Source organism: Pogonomyrmex barbatus, unplaced genomic scaffold (assembly GCF_055798465.1).
Source record: "Pogonomyrmex barbatus isolate J1 unplaced genomic scaffold, ASM5579846v1 scaffold5, whole genome shotgun sequence".
Taxonomy (NCBI): Eukaryota; Metazoa; Arthropoda; class Insecta; order Hymenoptera; family Formicidae; genus Pogonomyrmex; species Pogonomyrmex barbatus.
The window spans coordinates 6,440,014-6,467,303 of record NW_028297149.1 but is presented as its reverse complement, the minus strand read 5'-3'; the positions used below and the strand labels follow the sequence as shown (position 1 = coordinate 6,467,303).

General features: G+C 37.2%; 1 protein-coding gene and 1 long non-coding RNA gene across 7 annotated transcripts in view; one reads left to right on the top strand and one right to left on the bottom strand.

Moving 5' to 3' along the window:
* Positions 1–16,028, bottom strand: part of LOC148935412 (uncharacterized) — a 54,821-nt gene extending 38,793 nt beyond the window's left edge. The window contains exons 1-2 of one of the 6 annotated variants that reach the window (XR_016140516.1): positions 13,730–16,028; positions 11,093–13,656 (exon numbers count right to left, since the gene is read on the bottom strand). This is a non-coding gene — a long non-coding RNA (uncharacterized LOC148935412). Of the gene's footprint in view, positions 1–1,960; positions 3,161–11,092 lie in introns of those variants that run through there. The other 5 variants (XR_016140517.1, XR_016140518.1, XR_016140513.1 and 2 more) reach the window with 5 other exon arrangements.
* An 890-nt stretch (positions 16,029–16,918) lies between these two features.
* The window catches only part of ed (hemicentin protein echinoid), a 176,553-nt gene continuing 166,181 nt past the window's right edge, over positions 16,919–27,290 (top strand). The window contains exon 1 of the mRNA XM_089082164.1: positions 16,919–17,718. The gene's annotated coding sequence lies outside the window, so the exon portion shown is untranslated. The remainder of the gene's footprint in view (positions 17,719–27,290) is intronic.

Here is a 27,290-nt window from a genome sequence, read left to right as displayed (position 1 = left end):
AACGGCACGCGGTCCCCCTGAATTTGTGATCGCTCAGACTCGAACATGGTGTTTATACCTCTCGCTACGGGATATAGTCTTGTGTCTTGCCGCGGGACAAAGTGGATGCGTACGATTTACAGGCAAGACGGCGGCTATTTGTATTACCCCGCGGTATGGGATCCGCGCGATGTACTATAGATCATCGGCCACGATCTCCGGATATACTTCGGCCGTAGCGCGTTGCACTCGACAAAATGGGATAAGAGCAGTCCATTTGTAAGGGCCGAGCTGAACGTCGGCAGGTGGATAAGAGCAATTTGAGGTTGTCTTTCGTGCCCCTCTGTCATTCTCCATCCAGGTCGACGAAGAGAAACGTGCTCCGCCGTGAACCTCGGTCGCCAGGAAGTGAAAAGCACGGACCTTTCCTCCTCTTCTCTCTCTCTCTCTCTCTCTCTCTCTCTCTCTCTCTCTCTCTCTCTCTACTTTTTTTTTCCTTCTTGGTGGCCACTTATGCGGCCAATTTTGTCCACGCTTCCACGTATATTTCTACAAGCGAGTTTCCCCGAAGTGATCCAATCGTGTATCCAGCGATACGTACGCTCGAGACTGGTTAAGCTACAACTTCGCCGCACTTTCCTGTCAGAATTACAAGATCGCTATTTCGCACGCGATATTATTGTAAATGCGACAAATAAAATGGAGAATTGAAAAAAATGGCAACGTGACTAAACTAGTTTCACAGACAATTTTATTCGCTTTTAAACGAATCGATTTTTCTAACAAGTTAATCCCCTTAACGATTTTCATGCCTTATCTTATTTGAAAAAAAGCAACATTTAAATGCATGCATGCTTCTCATATGTAGCCTCGAACGATTATTACTATCTACGTGTTAAGAATGCGACTTGCGTTGCAATTTCAAACTGTTATTACTTTGGAAGACAAAACGGCGAGCCTTTAAATATTTTAAAGTTTTACAAGCGCGCATTGAGATGAAATATTTAAAATATTTAGATACAATCCTGACTAAGAGCTCGCTGTCGAGCTATCATAAATGAAGAAACGGGAAAATATACACTGGAAATTCAGGCGTACACTTTTAAATTTGCGAGACTGTTTCGTTGAGCAGCCGGGACGGGGGAGAAAGAGGGGGGGGGGGGGCAACCGGGAACAGGCGAGTGTCATAAATTCGGCCACGGCGCCGTGAACGTCCTCCTTCGTTTCTGGATTCCGCACTGGTGAACACACCCCCCGTGTCGAGGGTAGCGTGCGAGAGTGCCCGCTCGTAAATGATCGCAATTCACGCGGAAAGGTAACTCACGGGTATAGACTGACATTATCACGACGTACCCGCGACTGGAACGTGGGGAGGTCGAACTCGAAAGGCGGAAGCGATGACGCAACGGGGATGGGGGTGGAAGAGCGGTTGCAGGCGGCACAAGTGGTATCGAAGGAGATGTCAAGAGGATAACAGCGGGAAAAGCGGGAAAATAGTGAGAAATCAACGTTGACGAGACGCGAAGTTCGCGCAGATCGGCAAACAAGGTGTCGCGTCGCATACAAGTTGCAGAATGTAAAATTTCATCCGTGTGCCGTGGAACGATAGAACTGTCAGAGAGCAAGGGGCCTCAATTATGTACGAAGCTTATGACGAATCAATGAGGGATGATTCTGTTACGAACTAATTGCTCCGGATTTTACGACGTTGAAAAATATGCACTAATTAGTCATGGGATTGACTGATATGATTGTATGATTGTTGACTGATTTAAATTTAATTTCAATTAAAAGCTCGTTAACTTGACAATGATTTTTTAAATTGAAATGTCGCCGTCAATAATTCTCGGATAGTCAAATTTTCCTTTCGATTTTCCTTTGAAGTCATTGCGCCGTAACGAAAGCGTAAATATTTGCCGGATACTTTCGACGCTTTCCTCTTTGCATATGAAAAAAGCTCGTGTCTTCGTCAACAGTATGCCGTTTCTCTTGCATTACGAGAAAATAGTTAATTCAAAATCACCACCGTGAAGCTTTCTTGAATCGCAGCTAAGATTGTAAGATTTGCAAATTGAATATTCCCCAAGTAAATTCAAGTAGTTAATCTTATCTTAATTCGTTCTGCCTTCGAAATGAAATAACCAAATTATTTATGATTTTCTGTTATTTACAAATTACACATAATAACTGAATATTCACCATTCAGCATTTATTTTCTATTTTAATTGGTTTCGTCATATTCTGTGTATTAATTATACAAATTAATTATACAAATTTGCGATGCAAGATTCTCTTTGCAACATATGATTTTATTATTTATGATACGATGTACTTCTATTATTCTTAATAAAATTTGGCGAAAGTATATATCAAAAAATTTCGGAGTAAAGCGAGAAATTTCTTGTACGAACGCGTTTGTCATAAAGTCTCCTATTCATGATAACTTTTAAGAGTCACTTTCGAAGCGGACTCGTCCCAGAACCTTTGCAGAGCTGAAACGTCTGCAGCAATCGTAAACAGATTTCTTGTCGCTACATTTATTATGCACAAGAGATGTTTGCCGACTGGTCTCGATCACAAGATATATCCAGTCCTTTTCCAGAGATATCGCAGATAGGAAAGACCTCTCTTGCGATTTCTCATAGAGACGTTTATTGCGCGTCAAAACAATCTGAACTACAAAATATCATATAGGTATCTTATTAGAAATGCGAGAGAAAGAGAAGTGCGCGTACACTCCTTTTTTTCCTTTTTCTTTTTTTTTTTAATCATCAACGTTTCGTGACATTTAAAATACGTACATGCGTGTCGAGGCGAAATATCGAACTCACCCGGCAATCGAGGGTAGAACAAAGGGTAAGCGAGACTCGGTGAGGGAGCTTCAAGCTTTCGGCGTTACCTCACTGCCGTCCGATGTAAACATTTGCCGATCGTACGCAAAGCCGCTGCCTATGGTTGTAGGTTGAGCAAACTCCGCAAACTCAATATATATATATATATATATATATATATATATATATATATATATATATATACATACAATCGCGCGTCGGTGGATTATCGAGGAATCGTCGTCCGGTGCATATGTAAGCGCCGTGATTTGGTAGCCTGTCTATTGTTATACCACGAAATCGACCCCTTATCCACAGGGAGTGACGAAGGTCGACGAAATGAAATAAATCTGCGAGCAAAACAAGGGGTTTGCGTATGTGCGTCTCAATGGCGTAGAATCGAGGAATAATCTTGGAGGGTGCAGAGAGAGAGAAAGAGAGAGAGAGAGAGAGAGAGAGAGAGAGAGAGAGAGAGAGAGGGAGAGAGACTTAATTTTTTCTCATTGCGTTAGATAATCATGATTTCTTTATTAATATCGTTTTAATGTTTTTCTATTAATATTAATAAATTTTGTGCCGCGTTATCAGTAGTTTAATTTTCTATTCAGACAATTTGATATTTTAGTTATCAAAAGAAACAAAATTATGAAATATTTCTATTGAGCTTTTACAGAACCTTTTATATATTTTTTATTAAGTTTTTTCTTATTTTTTTTATTAAGTTTTTTCTAATAATAATTTTTGTAATGTTTTCACTATTATAAATACATAAAATACATGTAACAAATATATGAAACATACCACCCTTGGTGTGGATGATAAATTATATAGACTTAAAATGGCACAAAACATATTAATTGAAGGGAAAGCAGAGTGAATAATGTTAATAAGATACAAGACACCATAATATATCTAGTAGTATGGATATATTATAATGTTATTATATTTCTTTTTCATTCCCTATATCTATATGTCATATATCTATATGTCAGTAGCAGAATTTAACACACAGCTAAGAGATGCATCCTTGCATCTGTTTTCCTGACTATTCTTAAACATATTGACGCGCGCATACAAAGCGAATTTTGTTAAAAGCATTTGTTAAAGCATGCATATAATCCGTAAAAGTAAACATACTAAAAAATTAACGTAGTATTCGTTCGTACGACGATATTTTCGACGCGCTATCGATTGGAGAAAAGTTTTAATAGGCGAGTATTTTCAAGCACGATGGAGCTTTGCATTCTTAATAATGATGAGAGAAATAAATTCCTAGTTATTGTTACAACTTTGATATTTTATCGACGCGGAATACGGCTGCTGTATAAATAACAAGATTGCTGATAATAATCAAATTCTGAAGTCGTTAAGTCTTCAAATGTGTCATATAACTGCTAACTGATTAATGCCCAAGCTTTTAGGTTTTAGACTAGCGAAAGATGTGCAACTTTATATATTATTTATCTTATTAGTGTGACAGATCTGTTACAATATTATTTATTTAGTCGTTTAATATGATTAGAATATTTAATAAGACATTTTATTTTAAAATTTTTAATACATATCGCATTGAAATTCTACAAGGATTTTAAATAAAAAATATTATAAAAACTAAGAACATAATATTTAACGTCAAAAATATTCAAATTTTGTACTTAAAAAATTCATCATCTCGCGTATCTACTATAAAACTAAATTAAAGGATATGATCCACTTTTTGGAAAAATAATAAAGCTCTAGAAAATATTTAATACACTCGATTCAAATAAATCATTTTGCATATTTGTTTTCTATTTTTCAGCTTTCAAAATTCTCGAAGCGGTTATCTAAGGGCAATAACCGTATAAATTTTCAAATGACATGCTATATTTTTTCTCGCACGTTTTCGCGAATTTCACATTCGTTTTGGCATCGCTCGACGAATATATCAAACAATGATCGATAATTTATGCGAAAAGCAACGAGTAGCCGCTTTATTTCAAACTCGATGTGCCATATAATATATAAAAGCAGTTAAATAAAAGACAATGAAGCTCTTTCTCTTACTATGTCGATGCCATCCATTCTATTTTTCATCATATCCAACAATCGGGGATCGAAAGCTTGAATTAAATATAGCGTGGAAAGATGTTTTTAAATAGATTTCTATCTGACAACGAATTAGATTAGTAAATGAAATGGAGCTGTCATTCTTTTCGATTTTATCAAAAATAAAATCGCAATAGTTTTGCTATTCGATTAAATTATGTTTCGTTTCGTTGTACGGATCACAAACTATTGTCATGTCATAATGAAATTGTTGAAAATGAAAGTGTAAAAATGAAAAAAGAAAATATTTTTGTATGTTTTGTGCAATTTGTCAATATCAATTTTTTCTATAAAGAAATTTAATTTATGTTCCATATAAGTTGATATGTTTATCACTATAGCATTTTTGCCTATTTTACTTTTGTCCATCACAAACATAATCTTTCATAAGTTATTCATAAACAGAATAATTTATTTGAAAATTTACAATTATTCGAGACACTTGTTACTTTGTCAAATTTGTTAAAATAGAATGTATCAGAATATGCATAAATATATAATTAATTTTGTATAATTTTATCTACATGTACAAAATGTTTAATAAACTAAATAAAAATTTAATAATTTATAATTTTTGCGAAACCAATTTTAATTCGCGCGATTTTAATTATCTTATTTTCCACAGATGTGAAATTGACTCTAACGTAATAATCCCTAAATTGATGAAATGTTATAAACACAAACATGTAAAATGATGTTCTCGTTTACACAGCATATGACGGAGGCCGAAATAAAGAGCAAAAATTCATGATAAATATTTTCTTTATGGAAATATTAACGGAGCGTTGTGCTTTTCGAGAAGGTTGTGCTTTTTTTCGCTCTTTATCAAACATATTCCGGACTACACAAAAACTCATGTGCCCTAATGCGAGACGCGGAGCCGACCCTGGCCGATCTAGCCAGATCGATGTTGGATATATATACATATGGGGTAAATACGAATAGAATATCGATAATATAGCGAATACGGTGACGGCCGATGTAAACGAGGCTGGCATCGAAAGTCGCATTTATGCAGGTCGGCTCGCGTATACACGGCGCACAATGTTACCGCGGGATTTATGCGGAATATTTTTACCCACTGCAAAGCAGGCGAGATATTCCGATGCGTACAAAGGGTGGATTCGAGTGCACCACGACTTCCGTAAGCGTTACGATGCGCCGCGCTGCGCCGCGTCGCGATGCGATGCGATGCGATGCGATGCGATGCGATGCGGTGTGCTTCGGGGTGATTCGTTTCGCCGAGGAAAGAAAAGAAAAAAATCCCCTCGAAGAACAACACGGATATACGGAGACACCGATTTCTCTGGGAAGTAGAGCGAAGTGACTGCGGAATTTCTGCTGGAATTCTCCACGCTGCTGCCGTCGAATAACGAATTGCATTCGGAATAACGTCGGCGCGATTTTTCCTACGATTGAGAATTACGAATCCCGGTACCGAGTAATCGCTAAAAGCCTGCCGTGGAAATTTTCAGTATCGGGTATATTTAGCCGGGTCAACAATTACTAAGGTGACTGCGCGAATCGCGTGAATTGAGATGAGCGTTTCCAGGCGGGCGACTTTAAACTATGTATCGAGAGGATATACACGTGCAATTACATCGTAGGTTTTAATTTAAACCAAGTTTCTCGCCCGTCTTGCGATTCCCGTTGTCAAGAGAGGTGACCTGGCTAAATGTGTTTCGAGCTAACTGAGTAGAGAAAGGCTCGCGGCGAAGCCTCGCCAATCTCCGCGCTTTCATAATTATCAGTCAAGCGTGAGTCAGTATCCAGTCTTTGGTAGAAGCGTTTCATCAAGTTTACTATTACAAATAAAGGAGATTATAAAAATACGAGCAACATCGAAAACCATTCAAATTAAGGTGAGCGTGCGAGATGATCTAGCGTAAAATAAAAAAGAAAAAAGAAAAAAAAAGAAAAGAAAGAAAAAAAAACACAGAGAAATCAGCGATGATCTCTAATAGTACTCTTTTCCAAAGACAATGATGCATCGCGAAGCGCGAAGCGGGCGTTACGCGCCACATTACGTCCATTTATCCATCAACGCGGCGACAGTATCCCCCGTCTTCCGGTCGTGTCGGTTGATCCCCTTACCCTCTGTGCAAACGACAACACCGCTAACGGCGGCGTCTTTGTCCGAGGCGCAGCGACGTAGAAATTGCTTCCACAATATTAATACGTCCGATAATCTCGCAAGTCTCTGTTTTCCGTGCAGATACGTGGCTCGCGGTAATCCCGCGTATAGTTTCTGGCTATAACGGCAGGCTTTCATTAAGCGCACGCTGCCATCCCCTTCCCCCTCCCCCCCTCTTTGTCCCTCCGTGTCCCTCCGTTCGTTTACGTTGCGCGGCCGCGTGTCCGCGGCGGCGTCGAGGCGCACGTTATTACCGCCTGTCCGAGACATTTTAACGTTTGATACTATTCTCCGTTACATTTTAACGCGCTCGACATAACCGCGCGGCCGCGGCTGCGGGCGCAGCTTGACACTCAGGAAGACCCAGGGACATATCATACGTGAGAGAGAACCGCGGAAACCGTACCGCTTTAACCGAGATGGGATTTAGCTTTTTGTTGAGAAATTAGTCGAGATTGCGAAATGGATATTCTTTCCCAGTGCACTTCTCGGTTTTTGCGGAAAAATAAACTTTCCGTTCTAATCGGGGGTGCGCGTTGCGTTGTACATAAATTTCCAAAATGCGATACGATGTTAGAAGTTGTCCGAGAGGGAAATAATTAATATATATATCGCGCGTGTAGACGATATTATTTACATGAAAATACTATAGGATATTGTTGTCAGAAGTTAGAAATTACTCCGTTCTAATGAACTGTCAAATTATCATATATGAAACTTCTTTGACGCGCCAACAGTTGTTCTACACATTTCCTCCAATCTTGGAGGAATAAAAATATTTTCGATCAATATTAAATGATATAAAGAGATAGCTTTTCAAATATTTTACAGAAATATAATGTGCGTTAAACGCAAATTATAACGCTACTTATTTATCATAGTTCGACATGTCTGCTACGTGCTTGCATAAGCCAAACTTAACGTACTCCTATCAAATTTAATTTCAGAACAAGTTAGAATTGAGTAAATTTACTGATGTTCCGAAAGCAAGCGCATCGAATTTAGACTGTCGATGGAGACTGTCGATATGCAAAATGGATCGTGATTATATGGATGAACGATCATTCGGACCTCGAACCTCGAACCGGCGAACTATACGGAAGATGCTGATAAAGTACCGGACATTTGTATATAGGAGGTGTGGGAATGGAACGCGCAAGGATGGCATAGAGTTTAATATTACGTTGATCTTGTTGGCCGAGAATAAAAAAACGTTGCCCAACGCGCAAAGATCGAACGCGGGATGGCCGGGGCCGTTTCGTTGCCTACGGCGCTCCATTTACTATTCCCATAGGGTACCGAGAAAACGTTTATACCGGGCTGCCATTGTATTAGGGTGCCGTTGCCTCAGGGTCTTCTATCTATCATCGAGCATCATGCTGGGATCGCAACCCTCGAGTTTGCGCACTTACCGCGTCGCGAGATGCCGTATTGCACCCCATTGCGATTGCGTCGAGCTATATTCTCTCGCAGTAACGAAGTAGCGTCCATAACACATTTATTATATGACGTGCGCGTTATACAATTGCATAATACTAAAGTAGATCGCACTTGGAGGGAGAAACTCGACTTATGACCTAAAGTACTCTCAAAATAATAACGAGATTATGGCATCATTCAAGAAACCATTAAAATTATCTACCTGTATTTAAATAAACATATTTTCTTTTTTTATCAAATTAAGGGAAAGTAGATTATGATTTGTTAATTTTTCTAAGCTAATAACAGATAAAATGTCAAACTTAGAAATTTTGAATGATGATAGATACTGTATTGTATTTTAATATGCCAACGACAATAGATAATATAATAAAAAATATATTTTGAGTATGTAACTTGTATGTAATCTGTATGTTTACATATCCAGGCTTAATTAATATTAATCATTTTTTTATTCTGCTCCTAATTTTATTTTATTTTAAGCTATGTAATTATAAATAATTATTATTTTATTTTTTTTAAAGTTATATTATACATAATATCTTTTGTTCATAAATAATGTTTATTTGTATTTTAATATTTATTTGTGATATTTAATATACTATTTATTTGTATTTAATTGTGATATTTATATTTATTGTGATATGTAATAAGAGAATAATATAAAAAGTTTGTAACAAAATTAGTTTTAATCTTCATTATTTTACTCACTACTAATCCTCTTATCACACACATATGGAGCCAAGATAAGGAAATTGACACATTCTCAAAAAATTTAAACAAATTATAAACAATTATACAAAATTGTAATTTATTTATAAACTTTTCAGTTTCTACATATAAAGTGAGGCTACATATAAAGTGAGGCTACATATAAAGTGATTAACTAATAAAAAAATTATTCATTATTTTAATATCACTATGAAAATCAGAAAAAAATCGATGAATCTTAAGACCATCATCCGACTCTCCTTTCCGCTACTTAGCATAAAATAATTATTACATTTGAAACACGTGGTTATTTTTATTCTGGGTAACGGGAACGGAGCCGCGGATTTTCCGTTAGCAAGGATTAAGAGAATCTTTCTGCCTTCTGAGAGACATCGCTGGAAAATCTGCATTGGAAGTTGGAGAGGATTAGAGCAAAGTAGAAACTACCGGGTGGTCGTAATTTGTTCGTAAAGTGCCGCACGGACCGGTGTTAACCGTAATGCACAGCGTTATACATAGTCGGGTTACTAACCGTAATAGGTGAGAAAGGGGTAACGAAAAACGCAACCGTTTGCGAACTAAAATATGGCGTGGATATTAAAAGAAAGAAGTTGAATCGACCGAAATCTCGATATATGTGCTGGAACGGATAGGAAAACGTTTCTACATTTTATTCGCGTGCGCATCCGAGGTAAAAGGATAACTTTTAACAATTGCTTCGGAGTTACGTAAATTCGAACCCTCTTATTTTAAAATCATGTAATTCACTTTCAAAGTCGTAAAATTTTAGATGTAATATCATTAAATATAGTCACAAATTAGGGTACTATTTGAGAACAATGCGAGAATAAATCTATGCCAAGTAAGATAAAATTTTCGAAACTTAAATCCTAAGCGAGGATTCTATTTTTAAAATAATTTATTATATGCAACGAGACGTCTTCTAGAATTAAAATCTTATCGCGGTTAATTAATAACGACAGATACTTTCACGACACTTTAATCGATTCGTGTCGCCTAAAGGCTCTTTGCATTATAACAGAGATGCGAATGAAGATCGTCGGTATCATGAGAAGGGCTCATCCGACCCCGTACTAAGTTCATCACCCTCGGCCCTTCTTACATTTTATCCGCGTTCGTCTGTATGCGTTTCGGATTAGCGATACACGAAACTGTAGGGCGGTGGTTATCCCCCTGCAGATTCCGCTGATGATTACCGTTATTCACGAACAGGCGGTGGTTGAAATAAATGCGACCTGTTTCCTCGATCCTCGTCCGTCCATTGTGATGATTAAACTGAGTTACGTAAATGGCAATTTACGTAAAGTTTAACCGCAAGAGAAACTCTGGGAAATATCTCCTGTCTCAATTAAAACGGCGAAATGATATGTCTTATTTCATTTCTATATTTCTAATTAATATTTGTTGCGTCAATTTGTTTATTTAGATTTCGAACGATTTGCTTGGAGGTAAATGTAAAAGAATGAACACGATGAACAAATCTCCTCGACGAGAGAATGCGCGCATGCATGGCATTCGGGAAATCGAGCGATTAAACAAACAGCATAGAAGAAATCGGACAATCCCATAATTTCTTTATCCGCACGAACGAACGCTGAGAAAAAGAAACGAGGAACGAAAGGAAGTAGGAAGAGAAGGAGGAAGAGGAAAGGGACGCCGTTTCGAAATGTTCTACGTTGAGGTCATTATCCCGATACGCTCCCAATCTCCCCACGAACACCGGAATCTCGATCGGATCGTAGGCCTAACCCACGCGTAATCCTTTCTAATCCTGAGGGAGAACTGTGGGGATCGTGCAAATCGGCAATCTATTCCTAATGTCTCCAGTAATCCCCCAGGTCCCGCGAACGGTGTAGCCTATCCGCGTCTAATGATCGTATTTACTCACCAATGAGGCCTCTTAGAAGATTTCACAAGGCTGCCGAGGCTGATACGAGTGAATCTTTTCCGATGGTCCGCGCTATCATCATTGGCATGTTCCTTCGTTGTACTGATCCTGGAAATCCAGAAGTCACCGATCGCCCCCCCAATCAGGAAATGGAACGATCGTTCCCGCGGCACATCGTTTAGGGCACATCTTTCTGCGACAGACTTACATAGAAGCCAATTACTTCCCACCGCATTAGTGTCGTCTGTGATGGAAGATTTCGTTATTGGGCTGTTCCGTCATCTGAATCAGCGCTCCGTGTACGTTAAGTGCTGCTAATGTCGCGCACGTAGTATCCCACCCTGATGGATGAGAATATTCCTCTACTCACGGGGAGCCATTGCGTGAAAATCATGCAGCCGTGTCCAGGCGTTATATATATATGTGTGTGTGTGTGTGTGTATATATATATATATATATATATATGTAGATATATGTACATACATACATACATATATATATATATGTATATATCGCGCGCGCGATATTTCCCCTCTCTCTCTCTCTCTCTCTCTCTCTCTCTCTCTCTCTCTGTCTCTCTGTCATAGATTCTAGAAATCGAACTAGTCAGAAAGCTATGTATTTCTATATAAAAACCGTATAAACAGCCTTTGTGGACGCGCGTGTATATTATCATTGATTAAAATATTAAATTTAAAACTCTCTTCAGAGAGAGAGAGAAAGAGAGAGAGAGAGAGAGAGAGCCAGTAATAAAATATATAATACACTATTCATACGTGCGCGCATTTTAATATTAAATTAATAAAATTTATCTAAATATATTAAAAATTAGATTTGTTTTAATTAACGTTAAAGAAATTAAGAAGTTACGAAATGATATTTATTCACAGTTTTGTTGAAAATCAACTCTGAATTTCAAATGGTGTGTAAATTTGGGAATTACACAATTAAATTGTAATGCGCCAAGTAACAGTCCATATATTAAAGTTATTGAAAGGGAGGTAAAAGAGAATATTCAGTATCGCTTCCGCCACTGAAAATCCGATCTTTGTTACATTATATTACGGCGTTATATCTATGACCGTTGCACCGGGAGTATTCCGTGCCGGGCTCAGGAAAGTTGCCGCCATCTCCGCTAATTGTAAGGTACTCTAATAATAGTAATAAATATATGGCAGTTCACGGCAGGGCGCGGTGGTTTTATGAAAATATGGTGGACTCGGGACAATACCATACCGTGGAAACAATTATCGGACTTCGTGGCGGCGGCGGAGGCAAACTGCTGTTTGCATCGCGACAACGAATTTCCGTTGAGAAGGAATTACCGTTGCGCGCGGACGTCTTTTGCGAACCGTGCTTGCTTCGGCCCTTAACCCTCCGATGCACATTTCAATTTTCCATCTACTTAAAAGTTATACATAATACAATTTATGATGATAACAAAATATTTACATTACTCGCGTAATGCGGGTGTGGCAAGCGTAGAGTAGAAAATCTTAAAAAATCTTTAAAAAAATCTTAAAAAAAAAACCTTGTTAAATTAAAATTCCGTTGAAGTATAATTTATTTAAGATTACAGAATGAAGAATAAGACTTTGCTCTCTAATGGTTTCTAGAGAACTAGAATCGACAATTCTACAGAATGTTCTATTTGCTGATGTAAGTTTCGTATACTCACTTCATATTTCGCTTCACCTGAACAAATCCCCTATTGTATTTGAAATGGCAATTAGAGATAAATAGTTAAATCACGATAAACATGAGAATTTTTTAATATATGTATCTATAATCTATCTAAGCTCTATTATTTCTCATGTATCTTGAAATAAAAGTATAGAATATTTTTAGATTAATATATTTTAGAGAAAAAAACATCAAGTTCAAACTAAATATATTAATATTAATTAACGGAAAAAAATTGTAAAACTTTTCCATTTAATGTCTAAGCCATTAAAAATCTGAGGAAATAAAAAGATGTATTGAAGAAAATTTTAAAAACTGAGCATTAACTGAGTATTACATTAATGAGTATACATTAGTACCCTGAAGTTAAGGATCAAAACATTTTTTACAATCTTATAATGCGTTACCGCAGCATAAGAATTTTGTAACTATTTTGTCGATTAAGAATATAACTCTGGAGTAATATCGAATAATTATAGAAGACAATCTTTAACGAAATATTCGAGAGCGCCACTTCACTTTTCTGCAATTTACGTTATTCGTCCGCATTAATCGGTGCTTTACGATAAAGAGGCAGGTTGTATGTGTGGCAATATAGACACATCATTTTCTTCAGGCAGAAGCGTCTTCTGGTGTCCGTCTCGGTGTAATTCGAGGGGGTTGCACCAACGTCGGTCATCTCCGCAAAATTGCAGTTCTCATCGGGTTGAGATTAAACCTCGTAGTCTCCGCCAGTGTGAACGCATGTACCGAGGATCTTCTTATCGTTGTATGTGTGTGTATGTGTGTTTGTGCGAGAGAGAGAGAGAGAGAGAGAGAGTGGATGGCCATATCATACTCACATACGAGGAGCAAGCAGACATCTGGTTCGCGCATCTCGTCTAAGAATGTAGAAGGGTAATATGGGAAAAGGGTTGTGCTGGAGTATAGCTTGCAACCCTTTTAGCTCCTTACCCTTCGCAACGCCACGCACCATCAATGTTACCTCTCTCGCACTTTCGAGACGTAATCTCGCGAATTTCACGCCCCGTGTTCACCAGTAATGCATTACCGCACCACATCTTCGTACTTCAAGGAATTCGCGGAATCCCAAGACGCGGATCTTTGATGTTTGCAAACTTCATTAAAGATACAAATAATAATATCAAAAATAAAAATACCACACGCAACATATATTTATAATTATTGAAATTGAAATTCCTCGTACGTTAAAATTCTTCCTAGAGGCATCCTAGAGTCTAAGCTCTAAGTTTCCATCTTAGTCTTACCGCCGGTCTTCTTTCCACCGCTACCAGTCATTCACATCCGGAGGGCCTCTTTCGTACTCCACTCCACGCGATTCCTCGGGGTTGCAATAGCCACCTCCGCCGCCACCGCGAGTTCTCAAGTCTCCCGCGGCTAGTGGTGGGTTCTTTGTGTTTGCCGGTTGCCCGGGCAACCCTCGAAGAGTTTGCCCAGGATTAAATATGTAGTTTCGAATTAGGCGGGCACAACGTCGGGTCTCTCTCCGCCCGTGAAACGCGGTCTAAGACGACGCGTTCTCGAGCTATGCGGACGAACGGTTCTTTAGAGACGAAGGCAACAAAGCGCGTCTAAGGGTTGAAAGGAGAGCCGCGTGTGGTCGTCGGGGGGCGGTCCCGGTATTTTACGATGCGAAATTACTCGTTTCGGCGATAGAGAAATATAACATCACGACTGGACAGCAAACCTTTTCTCTTTTACTTTCAACGAACTTGTTTTCAACTTGTTTTCCGTCCGGAGAAAAATTTGACTTTTTACTCAAAGATTTATTTTCCCGAATCATCTGACGGTATACACAGAAACATTTTAATTTAATAGGATCTATATTTTTATTTATTCCAATATCTTAAATAACTTTTAAACGCTATTTAACAAATAAAGAGCAAAAGATAAAAAAATAAGCACTTTATGTATTTTATTTTTTCACGTTTATACTCATTTCGAAAATTGAATCTGCAAAATTAATTAAATTCTCACGAATAAAAAATCGATTTCAAACTCGTGAAAATATTTACTTTTAACACGTTTCTTGCTTGTTTATCTTATATAAGTTAATCGTTACATTATTTGATTAATTTCTTTATGAGTGTACAGTTTTTAATTATCTAATTGTATTTAACTTTTCATTAACTAACTGCGGCCGTAGCTCTAGTGGCAAGATTTACTTTGGATTTTGTGTTGTTACAATCGGCAAGCAATTTGCAAAATAAACCCGAAAAAAATAATTTTCCACGACTACCATGCTACACTTTAGCGATGTAGAACATTTTAGAAATTAATTAGAATCGCAAATGCGATTATTTTATTAATAATCAAGGTGACACATCTACTTATCGAAGCAAGTATTTCGCAGTATTTGCTCACTTGAAACGGAAAGTCGAAGTGATTGGGAATTGGAATTAATAAAATAGCTTTATCACGTGCAAGAATCTCTTTCAGGGGATTCATGCGCATCGCGCATCGCGCTTTCAATTTTTCATTCATTCAGATGCAACTCGTCATCGGATTGAGAGAATCGGAATAAGAGAATCGGATTCGCGAATCGACAAATCGAGCGATGCAAGTAATGGCTGCGCAGCAACCGTCGTCGTCTATTAACGATTAATCTGACGAACACGACGCAATGGGATACCACTCTCGACGTGGCGTCCATTAAATAATTCGCGTGAATTGGATGATACCTGGCGACGAACTGATGCTCGGCGCTCGGAGTTTATTTTAGTGACGTAAAGCTGTTTATTTATCAAGGCGACCTCGCTATCGTTTGTGTATCGGGTGAGATCGGGCGGGATCGGGCGAATGGGTAAAGGTGTGTGTCGTTCCATGTGTCGTCACATCATGTTCGAACTTTCACTGGCACACACGTACGAGACGTGATCGGTTTCTACGATAAGATAAGACCAAGAATACCTTATTAGATTTTCTAATGTCAAATGTAAGATTTTAAGTCACATCACCAGTTGCAGTAGTATATTTTTTGTCTACAATCTTTTTTTTTTAAAGAGAGTAATATGGAATATTTGTTTCTAATAATTCACTTTTCATTTTTTTTAAGCTTCGATGTCGCGGACTGCCGTTTGCGTTGTCTCGGATTTTATTAACTCGCGCAGTTTATTTTCCGAATTTAACGACTAACGAGATACCGATTACATATCCGATGAACACCAATTAACAGCAACATAACGCCAATGTTATGTTACAGTTAGTTGGTGTTTACTGAACATCGACACCGCTCTTTCACGCGATTTACTTACATAGTTGCAATAGGATCTATGAAACGCTGCTCGGAGAGACAGGAATTACAGTACATTGCTTCCAGCGCGATATCCATGGACGAAAATCTCTTTGATGACGCACGGATTTGTGCGTCGCGCTTTGAATTTTTCATCGATTCGAATATAATTCGTTCGCCGTCGTCGGATTGGAAGCGCGGAGTAATACAGCGAATCGTCGATCGTCGAGAAAACGAGTGATGGAAAGAGTCCCGCTGCATTCAAAGTTAATGATTATATCGAGACACCAAAGAGAGAGAGAGAGAGAGAGAGAGAGAGAGAGAGAGAGAGAGAGAGAGAGAGAGAGAGAGAGAGAGAGAGAAAGGACAAGGTACATATTTCACGCACGGCATAAATTTCGCACAGCGCGCGCGTTAAATATTTCGCGCATATTTTGTAACGTGCGCCGAATATTTCGGGAACGACACGACCGATTGATACGCCGGCGACGCCGTTTGTTTTTTCGCGCGCGTTTGTTTACGGCGCGCTGGGTCTGTTGATACGCGGCTCGAGCGTGCCCGCTCGGTGCGTCATTATTCTACGAACCTTCGTCCGGGCAACACCTCTTGAGCGATCGCTACGAAAAACATCGTCCTGCGTGATTATCTTGCGAGGTTAAACACAAAAATATTAGGAAAAAATATATATTAGGAACGAGAATTAATATTCCTGTATGGAAAATAGATATAGTCATATTTTATTCTCACTTATGTCCATTGTTGCATTGCACGTTTGATCTTAATTCTGAATTTTTATTTTCAAAATTTAATTAACACATGCGTTATATAACATTGTTGAGTAGGAAATTGTAACAATCGTTGATTTGACCACCGTTGTATCGGCTGAAGTTGCCGTCGATTTCGAATTCGTCGGTCATTAGCGGAACGCATCGGCGCGGGGAATCTCGACTCTGGACAGCTTCTGGAGAAGCGTTTCAGCCAGTAAGCACGATCGCAAATGAATACTCCCTTTGTCCCAATATTTGTCAATCACGCGCCGCAAATATGGCGCTTCGCGCAACGGTGCTCCGCGGAGACACGTATACTCTATTACGAGGATTGACATTCGCGCCGCGCAAGGGAGGCCGCCATGCACGATCGCGTTCACTCGAAATATCGCATTCCGCAGATATTCGTCGTCGGTCTCGTCACGCGTGCTCATCCGCTCGCGTTATACCGCGCGATTATCGCGATTATCATACGTGCCGATCGGTCCGGAAATGCGAATTCATATCGTTTATCGTCTAAGCCGCGAAAAGTGCACGAAGGTGCAAGTGGTGCAACAGGTGTAACGTTCTCGCGGCGGACCGACCGCGGCGTGAAGTTAGCCGTGCGTTTTCGAACTCTTCGGAATTTCGTCCGCATCGCTTCTCGTCTCTGTGTCTCGGCCGCGAGTCGCGGCTTTTGATTTTCGCGTTATTCCTTCGCCGCCGTGTAATAAAAAACGCGTCGCCCGTTTCTCGGCGAATGCTGCGCGTGGAGTGTCGCGCGATCGTTGTATGATGATATAGTATACATGCCTATTGTAATTAATCGCAATCGCAGTTTGTGAGTGTGTTGTGCAAGTGCTATATGGAAGGTCAACAACCAAGCGACACGAGGGAGAAGGAGGAGATCTAGGAAGCATCGGACAACAGCGAAACAACCGTGGGTGAGTAACCTGTAACTTGTTTGATTTATTATTCAACACATTCCCGTGAAATTAATTGCCTATGTTGTATTCGCAATAATGAGAAATTTTGCGTAAGACGTGCAGATATGGAATATTTTGAGATGTTTAAAATATTTAATAAGTATATATGTATATATACATGTATAATATTTGGAGATAAATAGGAGATAAATTGAAAAATATTCAAACATGTTAGGACCTATGATTAATTGAATTATATATATATATATATATATTATTTTTTTAAAGTTTTATAAAAATTTATATTAGAAAGTATTTTTTATAAAATGAAATTTTTAATTATTTTGTTAAAATAGTGTTTTGTTTATTAAACAAATTGTTTCTTTATTTATTCTTATTAAGATTTTTCAAACATTGTTTTTTTAAGAGATGCAAATGAAACATCCGATGCGCAATAAATATTTTTTAGAATATTTATTACTTTGAGCATTATTTTAATGTGAATATATTTATGTTTTTCAAATTAATATATATTATAACTGCTGCGTGTTGTATCGGTGAGTAATAAATTATTTTTCATTTTAATCCTGACGTAATTGATTTATGAAAATAAAATGTCGATAAACATAGTATACATGCAAGATAAGAAATGTCAAAAAAGAATTGAATATTAAAAAAATTATAATATTGAAAGTTGTAATATAATAAAACATCAAATAAACAATAAATTATTCTGAATTATTACTGTGATTTACATGATACTTTATAAAAATTATTTTTGTAATGTTTAATGAATGTTTAATATTTTTCAATGCAAGAACCACAAGAATAATTTATGCCTGTCGGTGTTGCATTGAAAATATTAAAGATTCAAGTTAAGAGGATAAAAATATGAAATCACATGAAATGAATAGAGCTAGAACAGGCTAGTTTATCTGTAAAAAAATATCTAATTTTGCAATATTTATTGTGCAGATGGATGGAGAAAGAGTAAAATAAAATTGATTATTATCGCATTACTTATTAGTTTATTCACTGATATATGTTATTGTTTAATCGTACAATAGTTTATATCAATAGTTTTTAAAAGCTATTTTTGCAAGTAAAATCATCATTTTTATCTTTACCAAATTGTTTTTGGTAACACATAATAAATATTCTCAGAAAATGCAAATGAGAGAAAATATTATAACAGAATATTAAATAATAATATTAATAATAATATTACATTGTATGCATTTAACTAATTAAATTTTTGAGTTTATTGCTTAAATGAATAATTAAAAAAATGGAAAAGAGAAAAGCGTGAAATGTAATTTTTCATATATAATGGAAATTGGAACAAAATATTTATTATATGTATTTAACAAAAGATAAATACATTTAACAAAAGATAAATTATTATCTAACAGTGCTTATAGGAAATATTGTAAAATATTAAAATATATTATTTTATTTTTCTCTTTCTTCTTTTTTTTATTAAAATTTCATTAATATTTTTTGAAAATTAAATATTACATAAATTAATATAAGAGAGTAATATGTATATACTGTGAAAAATATTTGTTAATATACATATACCTTAATATACAATCAAAAATAGGAGGACAATAAAAAATATTTTTTATAGATATAATATATTTTATTTAATTTTTTTTCATAAAATATATAATAATGATTATTAATTGCTATTTTTATAATTATGCTACTTCTTTCTGGCTTACTCATTTTATCCATTTTATGATTTCTTTATATTTTATATTACTTTGTTTGACACATAATAAAATCACATGAGATAAATTTTTTTTTCCTCGAACAGAAATATCTTTTATATAGTTTGTTTCAGAGTTAATCACATAGAACTATATGTATTAAAACCTATTTAATATATATTTTCCTAACACATATTAATTATAATTGTATATTGCGAATATAACAACAAAATATTCATAGTGATATGAAAATTTATAATATCCAGAATATAAAAAATTTATATATTATGTATCATCTGTGTCATATTCATGTATTTATTGTGCGAAAAGTTTGTCATTCGTTTTTGATTTTACATTATTTTTCGTCAAACGTCATTAAATGTAATATGTTAAACTTAAGTGGTAAATAATTGACTATATTTTTTCTTATAATGTTAATTTATAATTCGACATTTTTATTACATCGTAAATATTTATTACGACAAACGATCCCGTCAATTTGTTACAAAGTGATATGATTTATTAATAATATATTTGCTTAATGTTAATTTCATTTTGAATCAAGAATTTCAAACTTTATCTTAGCTGAAAAGTACATTTAATTGATTTTGCTATTAAGCAATAATTAACAAATTATATATTCGACATTTTATTACTTTTTGATTACATGTGATATAAAATAAATCATACTTATTTATCTTTAATAAATTTATAACAAGTTATATGCATACTAAATTTAAGACCTATTTTTAAATATAAGTTTGTTAATTAATTTTTAATATTTGAAGATAATTTAGTACTGATATAATATTGGCGTGAAAAAAGATACAATGAAACATGAAAATATCAATGTTTTGTATGATAAATAAAGCGATATCAAAATATTCAATATGAATATATACAATATAAATATATACAATATATAAAAATATACAATATTATGCCCTGATGATTAAAAATATTATAAATACACATTTTATATATATTTTATATGAGTAGGAATTAATTATAAATAATTATATATCTGGAATTATAAATGAAGCATGAAAATGTATTTAAAAATTAATCTTTGCTTTTTATTCATCAATACGTAAAAAAAAAAAAAAAAACAGGAATATAATTATATAACATATATGTGTTACAAAATTTATAATAACATATGGAAAGAGTAGAGAGGAAATTTTTCTAATGTATTTATAATTAAATGATATTTGAAAAAAGATATGTACATGATTTATTCTATATTTGTTATAAAAGATTGTTATAAAAGATTCGATATTTGAAACACGCGAATTTTCTATTAATTAAAACTCGACCTGTTTTTATACTTTATTTTAGAAACATGGATACCTAATACATACTATGCATACCGGTAATGTGTTTGACATATCGATTTGTGCTTATCAGCCTTTGTTTAAAATGTTGAGCTTGCATAGATACGGATAGAAGCTAAATGCAGCGCAAAAAAGTAATTGAACGTGGTGCGCTGTTCTCACCGGTCCCTAGATGCAATTAATCATCGAATATCGCGGATACTGTTCCTGTGTTATTTATCGCCCCTTTGAAATGCACGCATTGAATAAATTTCTTATTCATGCGACATGAAAAATTGCCGCTTAATAACCTCGCTCGGAACACAACACTGACATACTTGCTCGAGACGATTCCTATATTCATTTACTTCTAGTTTTAAACGACCTTAATTAAAACCTGCTCCAGATTTTTCGCGATAACGAAACCCCCGTGTTTTCTTTAATCTTAACAAATTTGGCCTCAAGCTGCCCTTTCATTTAACTACATCTCGTATATCTCGCGTGAACAGTAAGAGGGTTAAGTTCTTTAATTGAGTTTCACTTTAGCGTGACGTAAGTGTATCCATGTAACGTGAGGCTAATCCCATTTCATTGTTAGTGCTCGTTGAATAGTTTTGCCCCAACTTCGCGGTGTCGCTATATAGGAGCGAGCGAACGAGGTGCGGAAGGGTAAAAAAAAAAAAAAAAAATGAGAAAAAAGGGTGAGGCGCAATCGTCGCGGTCGGTTTAAGAAGAATCGCTGGCGCCGGGCATTCCCGACGACGTCGAAGCGAGAATGGTGAGGAAGGCGGGGGTGAGGAAGGGCGTGCGGGCAGGAAGTGCGCCCTTTCCTCCAGATGGAGAAATATTACAGTCATTATCGCGGTGCCACGAAAGTTTGGCCGAGTCGGTCCTTTCCTAGTCGGTGAACGCCGATTTGGGAGAGAAACTGGCAGGGAAGCTGTGTTTTATCAAGCGATTCTTTCTCCCGGCACATAATATCCTGTCGAAGTCTCGTCATCGCGCGTTACTGCCCGACAATCCATAAAAATGAAACTCGATTGTGCGGGTCTCGATTGTCGGTCTCGGGAAAAACAAAAGTTCACAGCGCCGCGAATTATCAGCTATCATGACCGTTGATTTATTGAAATCGCTTTTAATCGAGCGCGATTTTCTTTGCGCTGTAGTATCACGCGTAATTTTCACCGACGTGACCGTATAATTGTTTCAATGGAAATATTAACGTCGGAGATTATACATATGCGAGGTACAAAGGTTACAATTTTTATTAATTGACGTCTGTAATTTCGAAGTGCAACCTTCGCATTTGCGTTACCAATTAAAAAAAATTAGGTTTTGAACAACGCCGAGCGATGTATATATCGGAAATGCAGTTTAAGCGAACATTTTGCGAAACGTGTAGAAAAGCAGTTCGTCTATAATTTATCTTCCAATTTATGTAAGAAACAAGAATTCAGGACGTCGCGACAAATTGAAACAAATTGCCATTTCAAAAGTTGTACAAAGGATCTATCTTACTAACAAATGATACGGGAGGGGCTTGGCGGGGGGAGGGGGGGAGGGGAGAGGGAGGAGAGAGGGAGGGTATAAGGCCGTTGCAACATATAACAGGTCAATTATCAAGAAAGACGTTACGGCGTTTGTCTGTCGACGAGCATGTCTACCAGCTGGCTTTCGCTTGTACCTCGCTGTGTACTCCGCGAATCACGGAACGACGACAACGATGTTTCCGTCGGTTAACGTTCACGATAGTTTTCTTCGGTCCTTTGTTCCACCGTAATGACCAAGATGCTCCCTCTTTCCCTCGAGATTGCGCCGTAAAGAACGTTATCTCAGAGTGGTGTTTTCATCGGATTCTCCTCCGTCTTACTTGTGCCCTCCTCCTCCTCCTCCTCCCCGCCCCCCCTCGTCGCGCAACAACGATCGTTTCGTTTTCACGAAGGAAGAAAAATTACGCCGCCGCTGTTACCGCTGCTCAAGCGAAGTTGAATATATATCGCCGGCGTGGTCGCCGCGTCTATGGAAATACGCGGGCGAATCTAAATATTTATATCCCTCGGTTACATGCACATATCTTACAACGCGGATTTTTCTTTCGAGAATCGCGAACGCGTGCTCGAGCGCTTAGCGAGATCGTGGAACGTTGCGACACTCGCATAATTTGACGTGTCGTCAGGACACTGTCGTGACAGTCGCGATATTCACTGACAAATGTAGCGAGGTTCTTGCAGTCTAGTGCAGTCAGATATTATAGTATCTCTCGATTAGAATGATAAATTCCCTCGATAATAATGGAGCGACGCCGGTAGATCACATATTAATTTAATATTCTGTATAAAATGCTAAAGTACTATATTAAAGTACTATATTACTATTTATTAAGGCGATATATTTTACATTTGATCCCTCTACTCGATTCCGTCCCGCTCTTTTTGCCTTATATATATATCTCTCTCTCTCGCGAATCACATTTTATATATTTTTCTAAAGTAAGTTTAAATCGCGACTGTAAAATGTCTTGTCATGGTATTTTCTCGAGTTCTATAAAAGTTTACCCCGGGACGATAATAAATGCCCCCTTTTTTATCTCCCCGTTCTCGTTTCTCTTTCTTTCTTCGTTACAAATAGATTCGAATTCGCGAGCCAGTTTGCTAGAAGCATTCCGGCTATTACGGTATCTATCCCTTCCCATTTGCCTACGAACTTTTCTCCCTTCGGGTGCATCTTTCAGGTAGAGTCGGGCATTTTACTCGTGTATGCAGACCGTCGATTTGCCGACTCGCAAACGCGCGATCGCTTACGCTTAGACCGATGTATTTGAGTTCGTTACCCCTTGCGTTAACATTTATGTTATCATTCGTCATGAAAAATAAAAGACGGGGAATCGATGTCATCGCGAACTACGGTTTTAACGGAGCATTGGCCAGACAGCGATGTACACAGTACTTATCATACGTACGATGCATTAGTGTTACGCCGTTATTTCCATAAAGTTCAATATTCCATTTCTTTTTGCATTTCTTTTTTTTTTTAACCTTCTTCCCTTTTGAGTTCTTCTCGAAATTAATAACGCGAAGCTATAACGATTTATAAATGTATATGCATGCGGCATTAACGTTTTAACAGCCTCCAACAAATTTCGATAATTACCAATTTTCCAATAAAGGAAGTTTATAATCGCGGAACTGGCGATACTTCAAACCAACGATTACGGATTGTACGCGAAATCGGAATGGCGTAGTCACAGCCGGCTCAAAGGTTTGCGGTTATCGGCGACATCGTTAGCCACGTTATCCGTTATATTACAATTGCTTGGGGCCCGCTAAAACTGGACACCAGCGCGAAACGCTAGACTGTGATTGATTTTAAGTGACGAACGTTGTCGTTATACAACGTCGTCAAACGTTGAACGTTCCGCGTCGCTCGTACTGTTTATCGTGCGCGCACCAACCGGAAATTTAATCAGCAGTAAATGGCTAATGCATATACTCGCTGTCCCCAAACTCTTACGGTACGTTCTTCCACCTCTTGACTCCCTATCCGCACTCCGCTTCTCTCTGTCGCTGCTTTTCGCCAAGTTTCGATCAAAATTAAATTACATCAAAGACCAATTGCAGCGCAATTTATTTATAACATTACACGAATCTTGTTTAATGTCTGTTGCACATTATTGTGAAAAGCATAAAAGCATTTATTTATAAAAAGACATTAACTTAAATATTCCCCTCGAAATAAATCTTTCGAAATAATCTTTATACAATTTCTTGTAAAATAAGAACATTTTCTTAAATATCGATCTCATTCATCTCGTTCTGTCATATTATATTATATTAATCCGATCCTCAATAGAGTCGCGTTAAAAATTGCCTTTGAATTACTTTAATCAAAAGTTTTAATCAAAACTTTCAGCGAAATGTCTCTATGTTTCTCTGGAGCTTTCTCTCGAGTTTCTCTCACTACTTTTTTTTTTTTTTTTTTTTTTATTAGCAAAAAGATGTGTCAGAGCTTCGAAATGCTTTCGGGAATGTATCTTTCTTCCTCCCGTGCCGCGGATGCCTCTTCGTTCTCTCTCTCGTTATTGACAGAACAGTTACTCGCGACACGGCGAGATAAGCTTCGGCGAAATTGAATTAAATCAAAGCTTGACCGCGACGGGCGTTAATCAGCGTCAATTACGGTGCGTAAAACGGAACGCGTGCCTCGCACTCGCGCCGTCTTGCTTCTTCACTTACTCGCCGCCGGGTGGTCCCTCTCTTCATGGCTCTCTTCATGGCTCGACGCCATCGTCCACCCCCATCGCGTATGCTCATGGCAGCGTGTTATTACGATAGCAGGCCGACACGAACCCACAGCGGAGTCGCACAGCGCGACACGCGGTTCGTTTAATATCGATAACAACCCTCGTGCGGGTAGCCTGCGTTTTTCTCTCCCTCTCTCGCTTTTTTACTATTCCCTTTCACCCCCCCCTCCCATCCCTTTTCCTCGCGTGTCACCCCGTTATTTCGCCTCTTCTTTGCTTGCTGATTACTATCGACGCGCGTTGCTTGACTAAGAACTCTTCGCGTTTTCACGCTGGACTTGCAACTTTTCAATAATCGAAAATGTCTGGCTGTTGACACTTTATCGATATCGATATCTTGTTCTGAATATTAGCCAATATTAATGACGAAAAAGTAATACTTATAAATGTAAATGCGTCTTACATAATGCTGAACGACGCTTTTTATGAAATTGACAAATCATGTTTTATTTCTCTCTACGTTGACAAATCCGGGAAAAATAAAGGGATCGCGAGGTAAGATTGCAACGAGCTCCTTTAACCTCGCGTCGTGTTTAAGTCCCGTCCAATGAGACTCTTTCGTGCTTTTCGTCGCGCATACGGTATTCTGGAAGATAGCAGAGACGATGGCGGCAGCAGTATTTCATACTTAATCTCTTAACTCTTAAACGTCTCCGCGATAAATTTCGAGTGATTAGCATAATGCGTTAGCGTATACGTGTGCGTAGCGTATGCAATTAAGTGAGTGTGCCATACTCGGCTTTTCGCGCGCGCTTTATCTCTCTCCTGAGAGGCGTCGAGATACGTGGACGTGCTGCACGATGCACGTGTGCACCTCCTCTTTGCACCAAAGGTGTGTCGTCGTTGGCCTCTTGATCCCCCTTGATCGATGAGCTTCGTCCGTTCATCCCCTTTGTGGTACTTTTCGTTCATTCGGCGACATTGCCGTTTGATAGCCTCTCCCGGAGTCTGCAGAAGCGAGATCGTAGCACAAATGCAATTCAAAGTTTTCGACGACGGTAAACAGTTTCCTCGTTGATACGTCGGCGACTCAATTGCCCTTTGTAACAACATAAAACGAAATAGCCTTTCTGTGCATCTTCGTGAAAAAAAAAAAAAAAAAAGAAAAATTTCATGTGTGTTCTACTTTGAATGCATATCTCTGCAATGATATTTTGAGCTCGCGTTATAAAATATAAATTTCGATTTTGCCTCTACAAAAATATATATTTGTGGTATAAATTGATTTAAGAGTGGATCTAATTTATTTTCACTGCGAATAAAGTAATAATTATTTTTATACTTATATATTGTTTAATATTTAACGCATTTTATTCTAGAATTAATATATTAGATATTAATATATTCTAGAATTAAAAACATTTTTAGTTTTCTCTCTTTTAATCTCTTAGTTTTTATAAAGAAATTTTTACTATTTAGAGCATACAATTGTTTATTCATAAATATCTCTAGGCAACAAAAATCCTCTTTTATTTTTTAAAATATTGAAATGTATATCTTTTAACGTGCAAATATTATATAAAGATTGGAGATAAAAATGACAGAAGAAATGATAAATCATAAGAGATAATCTAAATTGTTCTAGTTATTCTTATCACATGAATGAATGATTGTATTTGCGTTATTATGCACAAATGTCACGCCGCACGAAGAAAATTATTATTTCAAACGCGGAGCTATCTTTTTGATTGATACTGCTATTATTAAATTGAAATTTTACGTTTCACAAATTCTGAAATTTTACGTTTGGATCGCGATCCACCAGCCACGTATTACATTGGATCAAAGTGAACTCAAATCTAAACTATTTCGAGCGAAGATTTATGCGAAATATACAATACGGGCCATTCAAAACGGTAGAACGATTTCTCTATCTCGTTAGAAACTTTGTTAGGGGTGAACTTCATTAACGCCGAAATATGTAGCAGCGCTATGAGTATGCTGAAACATTTTCTAATTAATCCGTCAACTGCATTTCTACGGGTTGAGCGTGAAATGTTTTGGTGCGCCAAAATAGTCGTCTCTTAAAACGTTTTTGAAACCAAAACCGGAAGGGAGAACTCGGAGAGAGAACACGTTAATATTTTACGCGTTGATGTTCGTTTGAATATTTTATTGGACTGTCCGGTGAATGTGTTTGTAAACATTTCATCATGTGACTGGCCTTAAATTTATATCTATTTTACACACCGCCCACGTAGTAACGTGCTTCATATGGAAACTCTTTATATAAAATAACAAATCGCGAAAGCCTGTGGTTTTTAA